Source organism: Myotis myotis, unplaced genomic scaffold (genome assembly GCF_014108235.1).
Source record: "Myotis myotis isolate mMyoMyo1 unplaced genomic scaffold, mMyoMyo1.p scaffold_m19_p_12, whole genome shotgun sequence".
Lineage (NCBI taxonomy): Eukaryota > Metazoa > Chordata > Mammalia > Chiroptera > Vespertilionidae > Myotis > Myotis myotis.
In genome coordinates this window covers 48,084,124-48,108,524 of record NW_023416316.1, presented here as the reverse complement: position 1 = coordinate 48,108,524, position 24,401 = coordinate 48,084,124, and the positions used below count along the sequence as shown (strand labels likewise).

The 24,401-nt window shown below is 41.8% G+C and overlaps 1 long non-coding RNA gene across 2 annotated transcripts in view; it reads left to right on the top strand.

Moving 5' to 3' along the window:
• Positions 1 to 611: 611 nt before the first annotated feature.
• The window catches only part of LOC118666798, a 34,727-nt gene continuing 10,937 nt past the window's right edge, over positions 612 to 24,401 (top strand). The window contains exons 1-2 of one of the 2 annotated variants that reach the window (XR_004971084.1): positions 612 to 767; positions 23,898 to 24,077. This is a non-coding gene — a long non-coding RNA (uncharacterized LOC118666798). Of the gene's footprint in view, positions 768 to 17,030; positions 17,168 to 23,897; positions 24,078 to 24,401 lie in introns of those variants that run through there. The other variant, XR_004971085.1, reaches the window with a different exon arrangement.

Here is a 24,401-nt window from a genome sequence, read left to right as displayed (position 1 = left end):
TACACCAAAATGTTGCTGGTTTGATTCCCAGTCAGAGTATATACCTAGGATGTTGGTTCAATCCCTAGTCCAGGATGTGCCGGAAGTCAACTAATTGATGTTTCTCTCACATAGGTGTTTCTCTCTCCCTTTCCTTCTCTCTAAAGTCAATAAGCATGTCCTTGAGTGAGGGTTAATAAATAAATAAATAATAGTTAATACCACAAACTATTTAAATATTTACTGGCTCTAATAAAATATGTCAACTTATTTAGATTTTATGCATGAGTAAATATAGTATTTACTATATTTCTATGTATTTACTATATTCGCATGGAATTGCCATTTCTTTATCTTTTTTCAGAGGAAGTTTGGCCTTCCCTAAGTTTTTAAATATATTTTAGATACACTTCAGTTTTTCTATGATATATGCAGATTCTTATGATAATAGATTACCTGATTATTTTCTACTTTCTTCACAGTGGACCAATGACCACTTGTGCTTTCATATCTCCAGGAAGGCTTCTTTATCCACTGCCTTCTTCTAATCTATGGTGGGGCTAGTGACTACACTATCAGGAAAGCTAGTGATTATTTCCTATGAGATGACTTGTTTGCTTTATTTCAGGTCATTGTTTGGATAAGCTTCAGTCATCTTTAGTAGTTCTGACTCATGCTTCTAGTGGTCACAGTGATTAACCTGTTACCGTGGTTCCCAAACTGAGGCGTTACCTGGCTCTTCCTCCACTTCAAGGACGGTCTCAAAGTCCAGTCTCACAGAGTCCTTGGTAAGTAAAGACTTATGGAGGATCTCATAATAAATGTGTTCCTGGTCCTTGCATTGGTGACTATCTTCTTTACCTCCATGAAAATCTTATCCTATGAAATCTTATACAGGAAAAGACAATTTAAATAGAGTAAGACTTTATACAGCTATCAAAAATACTTATATAAACTTTAGTTGAAGAAATATTAAAGCAGTAATTTTTTGGCTGAATGAAAAAAGTGATCATTACACAAAACCATTCACAATGTTAATAGACCCCTAAAAGTGGCCACAAATCTGAAAACAGAGGAGATACAGTGAGTTGACAAAAGCTCAGAAAGACATGGATCAGAATTCTGGCTCTCAGCTGATCTAGTTCTATGACTTTAACCAAGTCATTAGCCTCTTTATTCCTCAGTTTCCTTTTCTGTGATTTGAGTATAATACTAATTATCTTTCAAGATTAGACTAGTATCTGGCATTTAATAGAACTCAACAAATGGCAGGTGGCAATAGCAGCAATAAATGTTTTTCTAGTTTTGAATTAACAGTATTAATATTGACAGAAACTTTTGAATGTATAGGTAAACAATTCTATGTTTTAGACTATAAGACAATCAGATGTCTAGCTTGGACTTCTTCATTATCCTATCTAATAAAAGAGTAATATGCAAATTGACCATCACTCCAACACAAGATGGCTGCCCCTATGTGGTCAAAGATGGCCACCATGCCCTGACTTGTTTGGCTCAGTGGATAGAGCATTGGCCTGCGGACTGAAGGGTCCCGGGTTTGATTCCGGTCAAGGGTATGTACCTTGGTTGCGGGCACATCCCCAGTGGAATGTGAATTGGTCATAAGGTCAAGCCTAATGTGGAGGTGTGCAGGAGACAGATGATTTGTGTTTCTCTCTCATCGATGTTTCTAACTATCCCTCTCCCCTCCTCTCTGTACAAAATCAATAAAATATATTTTTAAAAAAACAAAGATGGCCACCAAAAGATGGCCAGCAGGGGAGAGCAGTTGGGGGGACCAGGCCAGCAGGGGAGGGCAGTTTGGGGCAACCAGAACAGCAGGGGAGGGGAGTTTGGGGGACCAGGCCAGCAGGGGAGGGCAGTTGGAGGCAACCAGGACAGCAGGGGAGGGGAGTTGGGGGGGACCAAGCCAGCATGGGAGGGCAGTTGGGGGGGACCAGGCCAGTAGGGGAGGTCAGCTGGGGGGACCAGGCCAGCATGGGAGGGCAGTTGGGGGGGACCAGGCCAGTAGGGGAGGTCAGCTGGGGGGACCAGGCCAGCAGGGGAGCAGTTAGGTATCGATCAGGCTGGCAGGGGAGTGGTTAGGGGCTGATCAGGCTGGCAGGCAGAAGTGGTTAGGGGCAATCAGGCAGGCAGGCAGGTGGGCGGTTGGGAGCCAGCAGTCCTGAATTGTGAGAGGGATGTCTGACTTCCCATTTAGGCCAGATCCCATACTTGGCAGTCAGACATCCCTCGAGAGGTCCCAGATTGGAGAGAGTGCAGGCTGGGCTGAGGGTCATACCCTCCCCGCCCCCCTCCCTCCCCCCATGCATGAATTTCATGCACCGGGCCTCTAGTGTCTACATAATAATGAATTATTTAAAAGATGTTTTAAGATTTCCCCCCAAAATTCATAGTACAAAAGAAGTTTTTTGAAGAAATAGCAGCATTATTTATCTCTAGCCAGGTTCATTGGCATTTTGTAATGTTACTAGAGGCCTGCTGCATGAAATTCATGTGCAGGGGAGGGGGAGGTCCTTCAGCCCAGCCTGCACCCTCTCCAATTCAGGACCCCTTGAGGGATGTTTGACTGCCAGGGATTGGGTCTAAACCAGCAGTCGGACATCGCTCTCGCAATCCAGGACCGCTGGCTCCTAACTGCTCACCTGCCTGCTGGCCTGATTGCCCCTAACTGCCCTTCCCTGCTGGCCTGGTTGCCCCTAACTGCTGCTGCCTCAGCCCCTGCCACCGTGGCTTTTTGTGGAAGGACATCTGGATGGATGTCCGAAAGATGCCCAGTCTAATTTGCATATTACCCTTTTATTAGTATAGATTTGTAAAAATAATAAAACAATTGAAGGATTTCAATTCTCAGCTGTACGAACTTGAAAGAATTGTTTCTCTGGCAGCAATGTTAATTTTCTCCACTTCAAGGGCAGTTTAATAATTCTCCTTGGCCAGATGTTTTAAGTATTATATCCTACAAAGATTTCAAGACAGCTGTAAACAAGTTGCAGAAATTAGTTATTTTGATTAGTTAGTGCAGACCAGAAAAAATTTTAAACTTAACTGAGGTTTTCGGTCTCTACTAGATGTTACATCTGCTAAGACATAACTAGGTATTTTAAAATATAAAATTGTACACCTGAAACTAATACAAAATAATGTTGAATATAAACTGTAATTAAAAAATAAAATTAAGATCAACCGAAGGACTTGTATACATGTATATAAGCCAAACCAATGGACACGGACAACAGGGGGATGGGAGCATGAGTGTGCAGGGTGGGGTGGGGGGGGAGGTTGGGGGTTAATGGGGGGGATGAGGACACATTTGTAATACCTTAACTAATAATAAAAAATAAAATAAATAAATAAATTAATTAATTAATAAAAATAGTGGTTTGCAATATAATAATGTTTCTAATGAAGCAAGCCTATTCTCAAAGAGAGTGCGAGAAAAAAATTAAATTCTAAATTGTGAAAGTAAAATTTTTGAAACCCAAGGAAATCTTATCTGTACAGTTGCTGGGGTTCCCAAAGGTGTGGACGGAGTCGGCAAAGAATGATTTACACGGAGACAGCGTTCATAGCTCTCTAGCTCTCTTTAGTCTCGGTGGATCTTCCTGTGCCTGGCTGAGGCCACAGAGAAAGATCCCGAGGCAAACTGAGCCTTTATTTTATAGTCAGAGGTAAGCAAGGTAGTGGTTTCCATAGTTACACTGTTCTTGTGAGTTTCACTTGTTTTTGTTCTTGTTCTTGCTGCACTTCCCTCAGCCCAATAGCTTCCCAGATAAGATCTAGGGAGCGTCATAAGGTCAAGCCTAATTATGCTTAAGAGGACTGTGCCCTGTAAGCTGGGACTTGTTTGTGACTTTGCCAACAGGTCAGTCCGAGGCTTAACCCTATAGCTGCTCCCCACATACAGTCTTTAGAATTCCAATGAAAAAAATAATGTCCTTAAAAAGATAAAAGCAGATGTGGCACTCATAAAACAAGAACAGGATGCTGTTTTAAAAACCTTAGAAAATCAGAAAAGGCACTTGAAAATGAAAAATATAAAAGCCAAAATTTTAAAAGTTCAATAAAGGGTGGTAATACTTTTAAAGCAAAACAGAAGGAAATGACTTTCAGTTTCAGCTTTGACATGCAAAGATCTTGGAAGTTATTATTCTTACTCTTACAAAAAGAGAAGTCTGGATAAACTGAAAATCAACAACATTCATGGATTCATCAGAGAACTGACTGAGGTGACAGGAAAAACCACCTCTCTGAAATCTAGAGAGAAAGGCATATTCAGAAAAACAAAGCTAAGATCTGTTTAACTGAAGCAGAAGCTGCTAGAACCATAAACTGGTATAATGCTTAAGTGGTAATTTTGATGGATTGCTAGGGATTGTGTGGACCAATGAAGTAGTGTGAAAGTGAGAAACTCCTGGGGACTCACCTTTCCCTGGAATATGATTACTAAACCTACCCATCTCTGAAATGGCAATGACTTACTGACCTTTCCCTGGAATGTGATTACTAAACCCACCTGTCCCTGGAATGGTGGTAACTTACTGAAAATGTGATATTGCCCCAACTCAGAAGGAACACCTTGTATGGACATATACATTGACTAACCAACCAGCTCTCACCAAGTAACCCAAGCCCTCGTTCCTTCCTCATTCTCCTTAAAAAAGAGTTCTAACTGCTGCATGGGCAGCTGCTCTCCCTTTGTGAGACGAGCCCTGCAGGTCTTTCCTCTAATAAAGCCTGTGTCACCTGGTTTTTGGCCTCCGACTGATCTTTCATTTTTGGTGCCAAAACCTGGGAGGGGTGCATGGAAGCTCGGACAATCCTCAGACCTTGCCAGGGAAACAGTGGGCAGCGGAAGCTCTTCTGGGTTTACTGTTTGACTGCTTGGTGGTACGGTTCTGAGTTGATTGGCCTGCGCCAGACCCTCTCTTGAATCCTGCCAGACCAGGACCCATGGGGATCTCTTCACCTCCTGCCCTCCAGTAGGCCTTCAGACCCAACTTACCCCCCCCCCCCCCACACACACACCTTTTGTCCTCACTCCCTGTGACCTGGAAGGGCATTAAAGCCTCAGGGTTTCCCGTCTACTCGGTTTCTCATACTTGAAAGCCCAGGCGCCTGGCTGGGAATACTCTTCTATGTGGGGACATTGTTCTAGAGGTGACGAAGTCGTCACCTCTGGAACCTTCCCTCCAGCGCTCTCTCTCTCTCTCTCTCTCTCTCTCTCTCTCTCTCTCTCTCTCTCTGTCTATGCTTTGGGTGAGTGAACAGGAGGATTCTCCTTGTTCCTTCCCCAACCTCCATAGCCCTTCTCTCCATTCATGGGGACCTCTCAATCCAAACCCCCTCTAAACACACCCTTAGAGTATTTCCTCACCAATCTCTCAACCCTTGGTCTTTCTCGCTACATCAAACCAAAGAAGCTCATTTTTTTTTTTCTGTAACACTGCCTGGCCACAATATAAACTCCATAATGGCTCTCAGTGGCCCGAGAATGGCACTTTCAATTGCAACATTCTCAGGAACCTAGATAATTTCTGCCACCGTACAGGGAAGGCCTCAGAGATCCCTTACGTACAGGCTTTCTTTTTCCTCCGCTCCCACCCCATGCTTTGCTCCTCACATTGCACCCTTCAGATCCTCCTCGCAAAGTCCCCATCGCCCCCTCAAACTGGTCCTCAGCCCCTTTCTCTGTCTTCTGACACTTTCGACCCAGTTGATCATTCCTCTCCACCCTCTCAACATCTCCCACAACCTCCACCCGCTTATACATCTTCTCCCTCACCTGAAGTAGATTCCCAAAACCCAGACCCTCTTAACCAGAAATCACCTTCTACCCAGTCCCTGAGAGCCCGAATCCTGAGAACATGAGCTCCAAAACAGCCTTTCCCATCTAACACTCATTCTCAGGCCACCCTAAGACTGCCTTCTTCAACAGCCTCTTCTATTCCCGCATCCATTCTACCCCTAAGGGAGGCAGCAGGAACTGAGGGCATAATCAGAGTCCATGTCCCATTCTCTATGTCCAGCCTCACACAGATTGAGAGGCATCTCAGGTGTTTTTTTATACAGACTTAACCACCTTTACTAAGGAGCCTGACCCAGTCCTATGTCTTGACTTGGCATGACATCTATGTCCCCCTGTCCTCCTCTATAGAAATTTACCACCTTAGACCCCATCACCCCAGAGGGAACCCTTCTTCTAAACACCCATTTTATATCCCAATCAGCCCCCGACATATGCCACAAACTTCAAAAAATAGATGCAGAGAAACCAAGATGGCAGCATAAGTAAACACCGGAGATTGCTGCCTCGCACAACCACTCCAAAAATACAACTAAAAGACAGAACGGACATCATCCAGAACCACAGAAGGCTGGCTGAGTGGAAATTCTACACCTAGAAGGAAAGAGAAAAGCATACCGAGACTCAGAGGAGGTGCGGTGCGGAAGTATAGAGGTACAGAGGCGCATGCGGAGTGGGCTGGCAGCTGAGGACACGGTTGTCATTTTCAATCGAGAGGGAGTCTCAAGCTCTGAGCTCCAGCTCCGGGCAAGTCTCTGAGGACCCAGACTCATACGGGAGAAACTGGACTGTCTGGCATCGGTCGGAACTCGAGCGCAGCTTTCTCTTGGAGGTGACTGCAGTGATTACCGGGACACTGAGAAGCAGGGCCTCTGAGGGCAGGACTGAGAGCAGCCATAGCTGCTTGCTCTGCCCTGTTGATCCCCTGGGACCCTGCCCTGCCCAAGCCCTGCATGGAGGCTTTTGCATATGAAAGGCCTGGCTCTTTGCAATCTGATAATCACCTAACAAACTGCAGCTGGCCCAAGGCCCCAGGGCAACTTGCATTGCGTCATAGCTGGCTCCTGCTGGATAACCTCTGGCAGAGACTAGATTAGGACCTCATTAGAGATCCAGGAGCCAGTGTGACCGGTGGTCAGAGTGGGACCATCCAGATTGCAGCTCCTCAGATCCATAAAGGACACACTCAGGGGGCAGACTCAGTGAGCACCAAAGCCCCATTGAAGCAAGTCTTGCCCCGGAAGGGTGTCTCCAGCACAGAAGTTCTCCCACTGCAGACACAGCTGATTCTCACAGCCAATTGGCCTGGAGGTCAATTCCTCCCAGTGATACCTACAACAATCAAGGCTTAACTACAACAAGACTGTGCACAAAGCCCACAAGGGGTGCACCGAATGTCTACCTCAGGTAATTGGGGAGGCTGAGCCACTGGGCCCTATAGGACACCTAGCACAAAAAGCCACTCTGAGGCAGGGGGTCTTGCGGGGGTGAGGCCGACGGAGTCCTAACGAAGCATGCCCAACTCCGGAGACCAGGTTCAGTGACGCAGATCTGAGTTTATTGTGTAAGTGCAGCAACATATATAACATTCCAGACCAGTCAGAAGTTTACACCATCCTTAGGGCAACCAATGGTAGGAAAGATCACGGTACTATGTAGGGGCTCTAGGGGGCTTACTCAGGTGGGCGCTGCCACTTCCTGGTGTGCCAAGGAAGCTTGTATAGGTGGAGTGTGCTCACGCCATTGCATCTGCCACTGCACTGAGATAAATCTCCTGAGCTCTTCCCACATCTCCCCCTTCTTTTCTTATTAGCGCCTGCTGGACGTGTATGATCATGGCTTGCTGGGCACTTAGCTTATTGAACATGTTGTATAAACAGCGAAATAATACTATTCCTACGAAGAATCCTACTATCATGACTCCCCAAATGAGGAGGTTGGCTGGGTTTAACCAGGAAGTTAGATGGCTGAGGGCATCACTTAAGAAACTAAACTCAACGGGTTTCACTTGGGTATTATTGCATGAGGTGCTAGGTATATCCACCCTTGTCCTGGGGCAGTCCCATTATCTAGAGTCCACTTAGGAGGTTAGGGGTACTGCTCTCAGCCCATACCATCCCGTTCTATGGCAATGAGACCTGTTCCGCTCCGCCACAGGGTAAGCCCACAGAGCAGTCAGACACTTGGACAGCGGGGAATTGTAGACTGTCGGCGCTGACAGGCATGAGCACCCCTGGATGAGGTATGGCCATCCATACATGTTGTGCTCGCATCTGAGAGTTCACTGTTATGATGGCATACATTAATAGGAATAATGTCCCTTCTGACGGATTGCCTTCTGGTGCCATGTGTGCAGCTTGGTCCTGCAGGTTCTTGATGTCTCCCCAGGTAATGTTGTGGGCTCGTCGATGTCTTGGTTGCCTCCGCTGTTGGGGCTGGTTGTCCTCTATGGTCAGGTCCTCCATTTCCTCTACCGGGGGTGATGGTGATGTTGGTCTATGGCTCACCGCTGGTGGTGCAGGGTTTGATGTTACGGGCAGGAATTTTCATGCGGGATTTTTCTCACCTTCTGGAAAAACACAAGCAAACCCTCTCCCTTAGGTTAAGAGTGGGTCGGGGCCCTTCCAAGCCCCAGTTAGTGGATCTCTCCACCGGACCAAGGGGAGAGGTGTTGGTATGTCTCTGAGACCTCCCCAATGTTTGAAAATGGGAGGAAGACCTTCGGGGGCAAAATGAAAATAATTGAGAATTAATAAAGTCTGTTGTAATAGTTGTTGGGCGTGCCTGTATTTCCCCCTTCTTTTTCTTTTTGAATCTGGGTTTTTAGTTCTTTGTTTTGTCGTTCTACTATGGCTTGTCCCTGTGGGTTGTATGGTATGCCAGTAATGTGCTTGATGTTATGTTTTGTGAGGAATTGCTGAAAAGCCTCGCTAGTGTAGTAGGGGCTATTATCTGTTTTAATTTTCCAGGGGAAGCCTAATGTTAAAAATGCCCCGTTGAGGGTTGCTATTGCGTGGCGAGTCTTTTTACCTGTGTGAGCCTGTGCATACGTGGCCCCAGAGCAAGTGTCAATGATTACATGTACATGTTTGAATCTATCAAAGCTCGGAATATGGGTCACATCTGCTTGCCATAAGGCATTGAGTTGGAGCACCCGGAGGTTGACCCCTTGTGGCTATAGGGGGCCTAAAGGCAATAGGGGGCCACAGGTTTTGCATGCCCATATGAGATGCTTGCAGCTAGAGAGGGTTAAATGATGAAATAGCTTGTGCAAGCTAGCTGCCTCTATCTCTGGATTGTTTTTCCTCTTGTCTTCATGGCTGGAGCCTTCCTGATAATTCCTCTCTGTTGCAGGAATCCACATGGTCTTGGAGTTGTTTTCTGAAAATATACAAATGTATTCTCGACCAAAGGTTAATAAAGGAAACTTTACTTGGGGTTCTATTTATTTTTGCTTAAATGAATTTCCTTTGGCTTATTTTGACACCACGTAGGTTTTTCGTGGGTGTCTTGCTGTTAGCATTATAAATGAAAAATTTTTCTAGATGTAAATTAGTTACAGGATATTTTTCCTTACATGGTATTTTTCCACTATCCTCCCTTTTTTGATTTAATTATTAGGAAGATTTTTTTGGAAAATTTATAATGCAATCTAGATAACTTTAAATTTTAATTTTTTGTATAAAAATATGGCTGCTTTAGGTTTATAGTATGTTAAGCAATTTTTCCATGAAATGAAAATTTTTGTTAATACTTCTTGAGCCAATTTTAATTAATCTGAAAACTTGACTACTATTTTACTGTCAAATTTAATACTCTAACAACAATTTTAGTTTACACTGTAAATATTAATGGAAAGGATTATTTTGCATCCTTTGAGAAGGCCCTGAGCATTCCTGGTGTTAGGCTGGATTTAGATATAGGGAAGCTGCTGTTAGCCAAGTCTCTGTTATCTGGGAGATTTATGGTACTAGTTAGCCACTATGAGGCTTCAACCTCAGCATGAACAGAGAGCTCAGGCAACAGCTTTGGGCAATTGGAAGAGGGACCCCCTTGGCAAAAAGGGCAAGAGAGGTCAATATAGAATGCTTAAGTTCCTTCCCAGGGGCCTTCCACACAGTGGAAGGGATTAAATCCTTTCATGTTTTTATTAAATTGCTGCCAAAGAATTAGTTTGTATGCTTGTTTGGAATAAATGTATAATATGCTGTTGTAAAATATTAAAAATTATTAATGAGCTTTTGTTATTTTAAATTATATCTTAAAATTATACTGCTGTATTTGAAGAAATATTATATAAAATAACTTGTTTTTCCCTTTCTTAGAGGCAAAAACTCAAGATATATATTTATTAATTTTTATTTGATAAAGCTTTCCATGTGATTCAAGCACATTAAATTGGCTTTATTAAAAAATCCTTTAAGAAGAGAGAATAAACTTTTGAAAACATTTCAGGGCCCATGAAATATCTCAGTCATTCCTTGGTTATAGTATTTTTTATAATTATTAAGAGATATCAATTAAATTAAAACTGACAAGATTTTCTTTTTATACTTTAGGCATTTAGTTACCACAATTATAATTTTTCCCAATTCAATTTAACTAGAACTTTAAACTCTTAGCTGGCAAGTTAAATATTCAGGATTTCTTTAGATTAATAAGAGTAGGTGCTTTCTTTCCTGTGTAATCTTAAGTATATTATATTAGTCTATTTTAGTATTGGAAGGGTTAAAGAGAAGAAAACTGGACAGAGATAAGTTTGTTTTACTTGCTGGGGGAGGGGGGAGTGCCTCCTTGAGACTCGCATACCTTAGATAAGCAAAAACCAACAAAGAACTCTCTCTCCCTGCTCTCCATGGCAATGGCCTCTTTTTTTTTCTTTCTTTCTTTCTCTGCATTAACCATTTGGATATCGGGAATATTGTTGCAGATCCTGTGACATTTGCTGAAGCTGTGGGGTTAACATTCACAGGAAAGAGTCCAGGGGTCTCTAGCCCTAAGGACTTCTTTGCTCTATCCCTCTGGCTACACAAGGATTGATATATCCCCGTCCATGGATTATCATCCGTGTCTCCCACGAAAGGATTACTTGGGGGCCGCTGGGCAGTTAAACGTTTTGTTCGCTCTGCAAGGGGAGCGAGGGAGTGACTCCGGCAGGAAGCCTCCCGGTGAAACTCCCCTGCTTTCACCTCGCTTGAGGTTTTTTCTGTCTCAGTTTCAGCCTTCCTTGAGCTTTGAGAAACTACTTTTGGCTTGTCGAAAACAGCCCAGGAATCTGCAGGGGCAGAGGGCTCTGGAGGGGAATAGGGAGGTAAAGGGTCTTCTGTTCCCCCGCCTGCACCACTGGTGGCAGAGAGCCAGGGGTTAAATACTATTAGGCTATCCCAGAGCTTTTGTAGCTCCCTTTCTGTTACCTTTACTCGCCTGCTCTGTAACAACGCATGGAGTGCCTGAGCCTGAGGGGCTCAGGCTGAGGGGGGAAGGTTTCCCATAGTTACAGAGGGGCACTCACCCGATTCAATGCAACGCTTTCTTGCCGGGGTCCCTGCTCAGAGCGCCAGAATGAGGCAGGGGGTCCAACGGGGGTGAGGCCGACGGAGTCCTAACGAAGCATGCCCGACTCCGGAGACCAGGTTCAATGACGCAGATCTGAGTTTATTGTGTAAGTGCAGCAACATACATAACATTCCAGACCAGTCAGAAGTTTACACCATCCTTAGGGCAACCAATGGTAGGAAAGATCACGGTACTATGTAGGGGCTCTAGGGGGCTTACTCAGGTGGGCGCTGCCACTTCCTGGTGTGCCGAGGAAGCTTGTATAGGCGGAGTGTGCTCACGCCATTGCATCTGCCACTGCACTGAGATAAATCTCCTGAGCTCTTCCCACACCACTCTATCGACACAGCGAAGCATAAAAAAATGCGGAGACAAAGAAATAGGACACAAATGACAGAAATGGAGGAAAGCAAACTACTGGATATAGAGTTCAAAACCACACTTTTAAGGTTTTTCAAGACTTTTCTAGAAACCACTGATAAACTTAATGAGACCCTCAAGAAATCTAGTGAGACCCTCAAGGTTATGATAAAGGACCAACTAGAAATTAAGCATACACTGACTGAAATAAAGAATATTATACAGACTCCCAACAGCAGACCAGAGGATCGCAAGAATCAAGTCAAAGATTTGAAATACGAAGAAGTAAAAAACACCCAACCGGAAAAGCAAAATGAAAAAAGAATCCAAAAATACAAAGATAGTGTAAGGAGCCTCTGGGACAGCTTCAAGCATACCAATATCCGAATTATAGGGGTGCCAGAAGAAGAGAGACAGCAAGATATTGAAAACCTATTTGAAGAAATAATGACAGAAAACTTACCCTACCTGGTGAAAGAAATAAACTTACAAGTCCAGGAAGCACAGAGAACCCCAAACAAAAGGAATCCAAAGAGGACCACACCAAGACACATCATAATTAAAATGCCAAGAGCAAAAGACAAAGAGAGAATCTTAAAAGCAGCAAGAGAAAGAAAGTCAGTTACCTACAAGGGAGTACCCATACGACTGTCAGCTGATTTCCCAACAGAAACTTTGCAGGCCAGAAGGGAGTGGCAAGAAATATTCAAAGTGATGAATACCAAGAACCTACCACCAAGATTACTTTATCCAGCAAAGCTATCATTCAGAATTGAAGGTCAAATAAAGAGCTTCACAGATAAGAAAAAGCTAAAGGAGTTCATCACCACTAAACCAGTATTATATGAAATGCTGAAAGGTATCCTTTAAGAAGAGGAAGAAGAAGAAAAAGGTAAAGATACAAATTATGAACAACAAATACACATCTATCAACAAGTGAATCTAAAAATCAAGTGAATAAATAATCTGAAGAACAGAAAAAAAAATAGATACAGGTCCACAAGTCCCTCAAAAAGACCTTGTTAACTCAAACTTTACGGTTTTTTAATAATAGAGATGAGGAGATGCAAATCCAAAATCAAAGGCAAGATCAGGCCAAGGCTGAGGCCCAGAAAGAGGCATTCCAGCTCCTAGCCACCACTCTCATGAACCCCAAACGAAGTTCCGATCCTCCAACTGCAGGTAAGTCAGGGGCTAAGCCTCCTCCAGGCCCATGCTTCAAATGCAGCAAGGAAAGACACTGAGCCAAGTACTGCTCAAACTCAAGACCCCCGCCTGGGCCCTGCCCAATGTGTGGAAGGGAAAGCCACTGGAAATCAGACTGTAGTCTGGCCCCTCCGGATTGGGCCTCAGCCAGTGAAGCACAGCCGCCCTCTGGATCCAGTTTGGAGCTCCTAGACCTCCTGGGACTGGCCACCAAAGAAGCTTCCCAGGCCCTAACAGGGCCCCACAGACTTACATTGCCAGGACAGAGCCTCGGGTAACGACTGTGGTGGAAGGTAAGCCGATCTCCTTTTTAATTGACACTGGGGCCACTTATTCTGCCCTCTCCGAATTCGCTGGGACCCTTGTCCACTCCTCAGTCTCTATTATGGGGGTTGATGGATTAGACTCTCACAGCCATTAGCCACCTCACTTCTACATTGCATCTTACTAAATTCCCCCATTCACTCTTTTCTCATTCTGCCTTGGTGCCCGGCCAGGGCTACCATGTATCCCCTCATAAAGCCCAATTGTCCAAAACCACAGTCACCTACCTCCGTTTCACTCTCTCACCCCACAAGGCCAAGCCATTCCTTGGACTGTAAATGCCTTATCTCCTTATCTCCTCTATGACTGTCCCCTCCTCTGAACAAGAAATTTTCTCCTTTCTCAGGCGCACTGGGTTCTCTTGCCTCCAGGTTCACAACTGTAGTCTTCTTGCAAAGCTTCTCTATGATGTGACATGGCGAAGGGACCCCCTCACTGAGCCTTTAGATCCCAAGGCCAACATTCTCACCCCCTTTAATGCTCTGAAAAATGTCAATCTAAGAAATGTTGGCTGTTTATTTTTTATCATTGAAAAATTAAGGTTTCTAAGAGTGACGAATTCTAATATATTTTAAAGAATAAAGAAAGAATATTAGAGTAGAAATACTTAATGGAAGGTGTGAGGCATGGTTATGCATTTTTGAAGGAATAAAAAGAAGGTTTGAAGGCTAATTTGAAAGTGTGAAATTTGTGAAGGTTGTATATATGATGAGAAGAAAAAGAGAAATGTTGAAAGAAAGAAAGAAGTTCTAAATTAACTATTTACAAGAATTGTAAAAGGGCCATTTTACTCTGAGCAAGAAAGTGAGGTTTCAGTCTCCAAGCCTGGCAGGATAAGGTTGCTGGATACTTCTTAAGCTAAACCAGAATATTCAGAAAAACAGCAAGGATTAAGGTTCAGTAAAAATAAGAAGTTAAGCCAGCACAGTGTCTGACTTCTTATCCAACCATCCAGGTCTCTGGCTTCCACTGCTCTTTTCCTTCCCTTTGTCTTTTCCCTTGGATAACAGCCCATTCTAACATTCCCTCCCACTTTCACTGCAATGCAATCTCAATCACTCATTACTCATCTCAATCACTCATCTAACATTCCCTCCCACTTTCACTGTAATACAATCTCAATCACTCATCTGTCACCCCTTGTTGGTAGCGCCATGGTGACTACCCTCTCAGCTTGGAGCGTGGAACTGGAAAAGGGAATCTCATACTCTTTAGTCCACTTCCTTACACCTTTCAGCTTGTCTCCATGATCAGGGATTTTTTTTCCTCTGTGGGAAAAACACATACATCAGTCTCCCTACCAGCTGGACAGGAACCTGTACTCTTGTCTATCTCTCACCCACAAAATCATCCCCCACTTTGGCTTTCCAGTGTCTCTTCAATCTGATAGTGGCCTCGCTTTTGTCTCAGATTACGCAGCTGGTCTCTCAAACTTTAACATCAAATGAAACCTCCACATCCCCTACCACTCTCTGTCTTCGGGTAAAGTAGAAAAGGCCAATCATCTCTTAAAAACACATCTAACCAAGCTATCCTTAGAGCTCCATATGCCTTGGACTGAACTACTCCCCCGGCACTAATGAGACTGAGGTCCATGCCACGACAACCACCACTTCTAAGCCCCTTCCAGATCATGTATGGGCGGCCTTTTGTCCTCCAAACCCCAGAGGACAGTTCCCCTTCCCCAGGAGACTACTTCCCTGCTTTTGCCCATATGAGAGCACTCTTACAACAACACGCTGTAAAATGTGTAAAATGCAGCCCAGCTGGTGTGTCTCAATGGTTGAGCTATGACCTATCAACCAGGAGGTCACAGTTCCATTCCCAGTCAGGGCACATGCCCAGGGTTTTGGGTTGGATCCCAGTGGGGGGCATGCAGGAGACAGCCAATCAATGAGTCTCTCTCATCATTGATGTTTCCATTTCTCTCCTTCTTTCCTTTCTCTGAAAATCAATAAAGACATATTAAAAATTTTTGTGAGATGCAGAAATTAGAAGGGAATTTAAAGCATTCAATTCATATATTAAGAGAAGGAAAATCTAAAATCAATGACTTAGTTTCCATCTTAGAAAACTAAAAATAGCACAACTTAAGCCTAAAGCAAACAGAAGAAAATAAATCATAAAAAAATAGAGCAGAAATTATTGAAATTGCAAAAAAAGGTTTTTAATGAAGAAAATCCATGAAACCAAAAGCTAATTCTTTAAAAACATGGATGAAATTGACAAATTTCTAGTCAGTCTAGCCAAGAAAAAATGAGAAAGCATGCAAATTACCAATATCAGGAAAGAATAAGGGGTCATCACTACTTATAACACATTATAAGATTAATAAATGAATGCTATCCTCCATAATGCCTACAAATTTGACAATTTATATGAAATGGATCAATTCTTGTTTGTGTTTTTCAATTAAGAAAAATTTGTTAAATAATACTTGAACATTTTTTATTTTGAAGGTAGGGCTTGAATTATTTAATTTTACTACATTTATTTTATTTTTTTTTAAAAAAAAAAAAAAGGAAGAGGAAAGAGATCATGGCTCAAACAAAAAAATAGTAGTTAACCTCCACTCCACCCCCAAAGCTCTAATAAGTCACGTGAGCACCACCATATCCCACTCAGTGCCTGATATTCAGATGGTGATATACTCTGTCCCACTGAAGGCATGGGGCAATGGGTGCCAATGTTAGCTCTCACAGATTATTCAAATCAGACAAACAGGTGGGCTAAAGTCCAGAATTCTTTCCAGATTTTCTGTCCATCAGCTGAGCATATACAAACTGTCATAAGCTTGTAAAATTTAAAGGGAGTAGGAACGGCATAAGAATAGGAGGTTGGCAAAAGATAAACTATAGGTAACCCAAGCTTATCACTGGGTTACTGACTGTGGATACACACTTAGAGAGAGGTCTGGATAAGTGGGCTCCAGGTTTCTGATGAAAGACTATCATCCCAGAAGGAGGAGCTGAGATGTGCCATGTAAATAGTTCTGCAGAGGACACAGGAGAAAAGGCAGCTGGCTCTCCCATCTGTGAGTCAGGAGAGTGGTGAGGAGGTTCTTCCAGTACCATCAAGAGTAAGACAAAAGGCAGAGGGAGAACCCTGAGGTTTTAGCCAAATGTGAGACCAGTACACACATAAAGACTAAAAACCTCAGGAACCCTCAGAGTCAACTCTCATCTGCACACACTGGCTCTACAAAGTGCTGCCAAAGATTCTTGTTGTGAACTAAGTCACGTTAGTTGTCTAGCTATGGATGGTGGGGAGGGCAATACATTTTTATTTTCAGAGGGATGAGGTGGGAAGAGTGGCCATGATCTAGTAAAAAGAGACCTGGAAGAAGCAGAAAATATTTAGAGAGCATTTAAATATGTATTTTCGTATGTGTACTTAAAGTTAAGAAAAATAAAACTAATTCAAAAACATTTAAAGTGAGACTTCTGTCTGCTTTTCTAGTCTGAACTTGAATATCGCAGTCAGCCTGTTACTTTTATTGTGGAAGAAAAGATGTAAAAGTTTCTTTCAATCATTCAGAAGGCAAGGCTAGCCACTTTTAGAAATAGAGTGGCAGGGACAGACTAGGAAAGGAAAGTCAGAGGTGAAAGGGTCGAAGCCAAAAAGAAATTTTCCAAACTAAATTTAGCAAGGTGACTATTCCGGTAGCGGACTTTGAAAAGGACACAGTGGATGGAAGTCTATTAGTCAAGTCATGATTCAACTTATAAACTATTCTCTTGTGGTTGGTTTTTTTGTTGATTTTTTTTGTTTGTTTAGTCTAAGATTTGGAAATTCGGACTGACCCCTTGTTAACAAGAGCCAACAGGAAATATAGGATCCCTTTCCTCTCCCTGCCTGCCTTTGCTGAAACCACCCCCATCGCCTCCTTGGCTAGATGCTGGAAGAGTCCTCCAGGTATGTGGACTCAGGAAGACAGGGCAGCCTCCTTCTGTGGTTGGCCTGTGAATGCAGCAGTACCTTGTGGCTGTCCACATCTCTAAATTGTTTTTCATCTATTTTGTGTACAGGGCTCAGTGCACTCCCCTCTTTGCCTTTACAGTTTTCCAACTTGATATGGGGGTGTAATAACAACTTCTTGCCATTTTTAGTCTTTAATGATCTTTGCCTTAACAGCAAAATCAGATGTAGACATTACAATAAATAAAAACTATGAACCAATATCTCTCATGAATGTAAATGCAAAAATTATTCAACAAAATATTAACACATCAATCCAACAATTCATAGAAAGAATTATACACCAACACTAAGTGGAATTCATGTCATGTAGAAAAGATGGTGCAATATTTTAAAAATTAGTCAATATAGTCTACCATATTAACAGACTAAAGAAGAAAAATGTATGATCATATCAATTGATGCAAAAAAGTATTTAACAAAATTCAACATCTATTTGTGATAAAAAGGTCTTAAGGAAACTAGAAATTGTGGGGTACTTCCTCAACTTAGTTAAAAACACCTATAAAAAGAAACTGTTATACTTAATGATGAGAGAATAAATAGATGCTTTCACCTTAGTATTTGGGCAAAGATGTCCCCTATTACCACTCTTATTCATCATCATACTGGAGTCTTGTGTAGTGAAATAAGAAAAGTAAAGGATTTTTAAAGTATACACATTGTAGAGGAAGATCTAAAACTCCTTGGTGCATATATGACAGGGTTATCTATTAGAAAACCTAAAAGAATCTTTACCAAAAAAACCCACACACAACACAAAAAAGCAAACAAACTTCTGGAACTACAAAGCAAGGTCACAAAGAACAGGGCCAATTATATGAAAGTTAATTGCTTTCCAAATACCAATAAAAATTAGAATTTAAATTTAAAAAACAGTATCATTTACAATAGCAAGAAAAAAATACTTTAGTTTAAAAAAAAACCAAAATATGTAAGTATCTATAGAAAATCACAAAACACTGAAGAAATAAATGAAAGAATCTATATATATAAAAGGCTAATATGCTAAGTATCCATTCGACTGTTTGACTGGTAGCTATGATGTGTGCTGATCACCAAGGGGCAGGCACTCAACGCAAAGGCATGGAAACATGGAACAGACTGATGAATTTCAGAGGGAAGGGGGGAGAAGGGAGGATGGGGAGAGATTAATCAAAGATCTTATATGCATTTTTGAGGCCCCGTGCACAGATTCGTGCACCATGGGGTCCCTCAGCCTGGCCTTCGGGGATTGGGCCTAATCCATGCACTGGGCCTCTGACATCCCCCAAGGGATCCCGGATTGTGAGAGGGCGCAGGCCAGGTTGAGGGACCCCACCGGTGCATGAATCTGTGCGTGAATCTGTGCACCAGCCTGTAGTATATAAATAAATGGAGAGATATTCTATGTTCATGGATAGGAAGACTCAATAGTGTTAAGATGTCAATACTTCCCAACTTAATCTGTAGATTCAACATAATTCCATCAAAATTCCAGAAAGCAGTTTTGTATAACAGATTCTTAAGTTTACATAGAAAGTCAAAAGTCCTAGAATAGCCAATACAATATTAATAAAGAAGAAACAGGTTGGATGATTCATACTACCTAATATCAAGTCTTATTATAAAGCTGTAGTGAGAGCATGGTATTGACAAAAGAATAGACACATAAATCACTGGGACAAATAGTCCAGAAGTAATACACACAAATACAGTCAAATTAGTTTTTACAAAAGTGCCAAAGCATTCAATGGAGATAAGCTAGTCTAAATGATGCTGGACCAACTGGGCATCTATTTACAGAAAAATGAACACAGACACAGACCTCATACCTTACACAAAAATAAACTCAAAATGGATCAGAGATCTAAATGCAAGCAATACTATAAAACTCCTAGAAGAAAACATAGGAGAACATTTATGTGACCTTAGGTTTTCTGATGAGTCTTTGGACACAATAGCAAAAGTATAATCCATAAAAGAAAAAATTACCTAAAATTTATTAAAATTAAAAACTTCTGTCCCAGCTGGTCTGGTTCAGTGCATAGAGCATCGGCCCGCAGACTGAAGGGTCTTGGATTTGATTCCAGTTAAGAGCATGTACTTTGGTCACAGGCTTGGTTCCCGACCCTGGTCTCTCTCACATCAATGTTTCTCTCTGTGTCTCTCCCCCTCCCTTCCACTCTCTCTAAAACTCAATGGGAAAATATCCTCGTGTGAGGATTAACAACAACAACAAAATTAAAACTTCTGCTCTGCTAAATGCACTGTTAAGTGAACAAAAAGACAAACCATAATCTGGGAGAAAATACTTGTAAACCATAAATGTGATAAAGGACTTGTATTCAAAATGTACAAAGAACTCTTAAAACTCACTATAAGCAAACAAACAACCCAATTTAAAAATACAAAAGATCTGAATAAACACACCCCATCGATGAAGAGATATAGAGGGATGCCACTACACATCTATTAGAATAGCTAATAGCCAACACACTGATAACATCAAATACTAGTGGGGATGTAGAGCAACAGGAACTCCTTTGTTGCTGGTGGGCATGCAAAATGATACAGCCACTTTGGAAGATAATTTGGCCATTTCTTACAACGCTAGACATATTCTTACAATACATCAAGCAATCATGCTCCTTGATATTCACCCAAGCTGATCTGAAAATGTATGTTCACAATTGTCAAAACCCATAGAATCTTGAAGGACAAAGAGAAAACCCTAATGTATGCAAATTTTTAAAACTTAATCGGGGTTGGTGGATCTCAGCAAGACATTTATGCTGTGACCAAAGAATCTAGCTCTATTAGAAGTATATGAAACATCCTCACTGAAGGGCATGAGCGAAAAGGTGCTACTCTACATAACGTTGGAAATAAGTGGAGTCTATAAAACTACAGGCAGAAAAAATATATACATAAGCACTGTACTCTGGTTGATAAATTGTTTCCCATAGGACAGTGGTCGGCAAACTGCGGCTGGCGAGCCACATGCAGCTCTTTGGCCCCTTGAGTGTGGCTCTTCCACAAAAAACCGACTTCTGCGCATGGGCCACGAAGTTTCAATCGCACTGTACATGTGAGCCCGCACGTGGTATTTTGTGGGAGAGCCACATTCAAGGGGCCAAAGAGCCGCATGTGGCTCGCCAGCTGCAGTTTGCCGACCACTGCCATAGGATATAGATGAACAGTTATGATGCTTCTATATACGAATTCTGATTTGAATAATTAAGTAAATGGGTGAACAGATGGTGAGAGCCAGGTTTCTCACTGTTGGAGTAGGAATTTATAGATAAGCACAGGGAGGAGGCTAAAATTACCTATGTGATAATGGATTAGTTTTAGACATTTGTGTGAACCAATGTTTAGCTTCATATAGATATAAGTGGTTAGGTATAGAGATATTTAGAAATATGTTTATATACATGGGTTAGTATTTCCTTGCTCTGTCAGCTGAGAGGGCTTAGAAGCCAGTGACAGTGAACACATCTAACAACCAGATTTTGGTTCTAATTTTGGTGTCTCCAATAAAAGGAATGAGAACTCCTTGGAGAAATGGCTAGTTTTAGAACTGGGGCAGGAAATACACAAGATGAGCCTGGAGCATCTTGTAGTGCCAGAAAGTAAGAAAGTGCTAAAACAAAAGAAAACAAAAAAAAAATAATGGGGGTACATTAAAGGGACACAGGAGCCAACTGAAGAACTCCTGATGGCCATAATTAGCACAATTTTAACAACAACAAAAAAGTATTGAATTATAAGGAAACTATAAAATAAATATTATCAGTGAATCCATACTGATATAAATAAATAAATATGAATAGACAAATCTCTCTTGCAGAAGAATTATATATAATTCCACAGACACTACACTCAGGAGATAGAACATAACTCCCCACCCCTTAGGTGTGGGCTGTGCACAGTGACTTCCTTTCAAAGTGTACATTATGGAAAGAGGAAAAGAGTAACTTTACAAACACTACCTCAGCCAGATGATCAAAGTTGATATCAACAGTGGTAAATTATGTTGATGGCATGTACCCTTGACTGTGATGTGATGAGAATTACACTTTCTTACGTGGTCTTCCTTCTCAAAACCCATAACCCCAGCCTGATCATGAGGGGAAAAATAAGACAAATCTCAACTGACAAACATTCTACAAAATACTAAACAAGTACCCATCTTTGATGTCTAAGGCATCTAAAACAAGGAAAATCTGAGAAACTGTCAGGCCAAGAAGAGCCTAAGGAAATATGATGATTAAATGTAATGTGGTATGCTGGAAGCGATCATGGAACAGAAAAAGTACATTAGGTAAAAACTAAGGAAATCTGAATACACTATGGACTTTACTTAATACTAATGGATCAATACTGGTTCATTGTAACCAATGTACTATACACATCTAAGATGTTAATAATTGAGAAAGCTGGATGTGGACTGTATTCACAACTTTTCTGGATATAGTGCAGAACTATTCTAAAATAAAAAGGTTATTTTATAAATTGGAGGATAAAAGTAAAGGAAAATAAAGCACTAACCCAGGAAGTCCAATATTCAACAAGTGGGAATGTCACAAACTCAGAAGAAAACAGAGAAATTATTAAAGAATGATAATCTTTTCCAGAAGTGAGGAATGTGAGTTTTTAGACTGAAAGGGCTTCTTGTCTAGCGTTCAACACAAATAAAAGACAATAAATAACCACACAAAGGTACATTGTAATTATATTTCTCTTCAGACAAATAGAAAACTCTAAATGCATTGGGGAAATGGGGTAGATAAAGGTCACACGCAATGGAAAAGAAATTAAAATGCCCCAAAAGTATTACTATACATAGAATGCATTGGGAAATGCCTCAAAATTCTATGGAAAAAAATTCATCCTAGCCAAACTAACAAGTATAATCAAGACATTTTTAGATGAACATGGTAGTGATAAATTCACCTCCAAATACCCTTTCTAAGGAAGCCATGGAGAATGTGCTTCACCAAATCAAAGTATAACCAAAAAGTACTAGTAGAAGACACAGGATCCAAGAAACTGGACTCCAACACAACAGGGAGACAATGGGAATACCTAGGATGATGACAAAGCAAGATCTGGGTGTAGCTGTGTAGCTGTCTTAGACAGCGCCAGTCCAGATCAGAGCCAGAGGATTTCAAGAAAACATAAGCAAACCAAACACACACACACACACACACACACACACACACACACACACACACACACTGGTAAAGTGGTGTGTGTTGAGAGCTTGTTGTAGAGCAGCAGTTCTCAACCTGTGGGTCGCGACCCCTTTGGGGGTCGAACGACCCTTTCACAGGGATCGCCTAAGACCATCGGAAAACACATATAATTACATATTGTTTTTGTGATTAATCACTATGCTTTATGTTCAATTTATAACATTGAAAATACATCCTGCATATCAGATATTTACATTACGATTAATAACAGTAGCAAAATTAGTTATGAAGTAGCAACGAAAATAATTTTATGGTTGGGGGTCACCACAACATAAGGCACTGTATTAAAGGGTCATGTCATTAGGAAGGTTGAGAACCACTGTTGTAGAGTGTGGAAGAATTATAATAGACACATAGAAAATTAAGCAAATTAACTACGGAGAGGGTATTATCAACAAAGGAAATAAAATCATACCATACTTGGATTAGCAGGAAACTATATAATAATGTAAATACTGATTCAACCAAAAATATTAATAACAATTCTAGGATTAGAAGAGTAGGAGTAGGAATGAAGGAAATGAGCTGAGATGATGGGGGTGCATAGATAAGCCAAATCCTCTCTCAGGATATTAGTTTCTAAGGGTTGCTGTATCAAATTACCACAAACTAGGTGGCTTAAAACAACAGTAATTGATTTTCTCACAATTCTGGAAGCTAGAAATCTGAAATCAAGGTGTCCACAGAGCCAAGCTCCCTCTGAAGCCTCTAGCAAAGATTCTTTCTGGCCTCTGTTGGCCCCAGGAATTCCTTGGCCTGTGGTTAGCAGAACTCCAATCTATGCCTCCATTTTCACATGACCTTCTTCTCTGCATGCCTCTATAAGGACACCAATCATTGGATGTGAGGATCCCCTTAAATCCAGGGTGATTTCAAGATCATTAACTAATTACATCTGCAAAGACCCTACTTTCTTTTTTTCTTTTTTTAAATATATTTTATTGATTTTTTACAGAGAGGAAGGGAGAGGGATAGAGAGTTAGAAACATTGATGAGAGCGAAACATTGACCAGCTGCCTCTTGCACACTCCCCACTGGGGATGTGCCCGCAACCAAGGTACATGCCCTTGACCGGAATCAAACCTGGGACCCTTGTAACCACTGAGCCAAGCCGGTTAGGGCCAAAGACCCTACTTTCAAATGAAGTCACATTCTGAAATTTGAAGTGGACATGAATTTTGGGGGACACAGTTCAATCCAGTACCATAAAAGCAAGTCTACGAATAATGCCAGAATTTTACATATCAAGAAGAAAACGTATATTCTACATGGAAATAAAAATTGCACTAAAACAATTAAAAGTGGTTGCCATTGTAGAGCAGGAATCAAGGGTGGGGAGAGATCAGATGGGGACAGCTAAGTTTTATTTCAAACTATTTAATATTATGTGACTTTCATAACTATGTATATTGCTGTTTCTTCCACAGCATAAATCACAGGCTGAGGAAGATCTTTCTTGGCCCTGAACTGTGCCATCTGGGGGAGAGAAGATGTGGTTAAAGTCAAGCTGTTCACTCCAGCGAGTCTAAATTCTTACTTGGTTTTGCTCCAGCAGTGTGCTGGAACTTCTCTGCTAGAAACCTGGACTCACAAAGGCTCTCTCATCCGTGAGTAATTGTCTAAGAGGCTGTTTTCCAGGGGTTTCCAGACTGCAGCTAAGAGGAGGGGCTAAAGCTGGTTTACAGGCCACTGCAGAGGCCACAGCTAGAACGAAGCTTTGTATGCCTGTTACCCAACGCATGAGTGGGTGCGAACCTGGGTCTCTTGGTATATTGGGTCCCACAGCTCACACAAAGGCACTTTTGTCTGTGGATAAATGATAAATTATTATTGTGGTGAGGGTGGGTGACAAAAGGGATGCTTTATTCCAGCAGGATGCTGATGTCATTTTTTTTGAGCCATCTTTTCATTTGGTTTTCTGACTTTTCTAC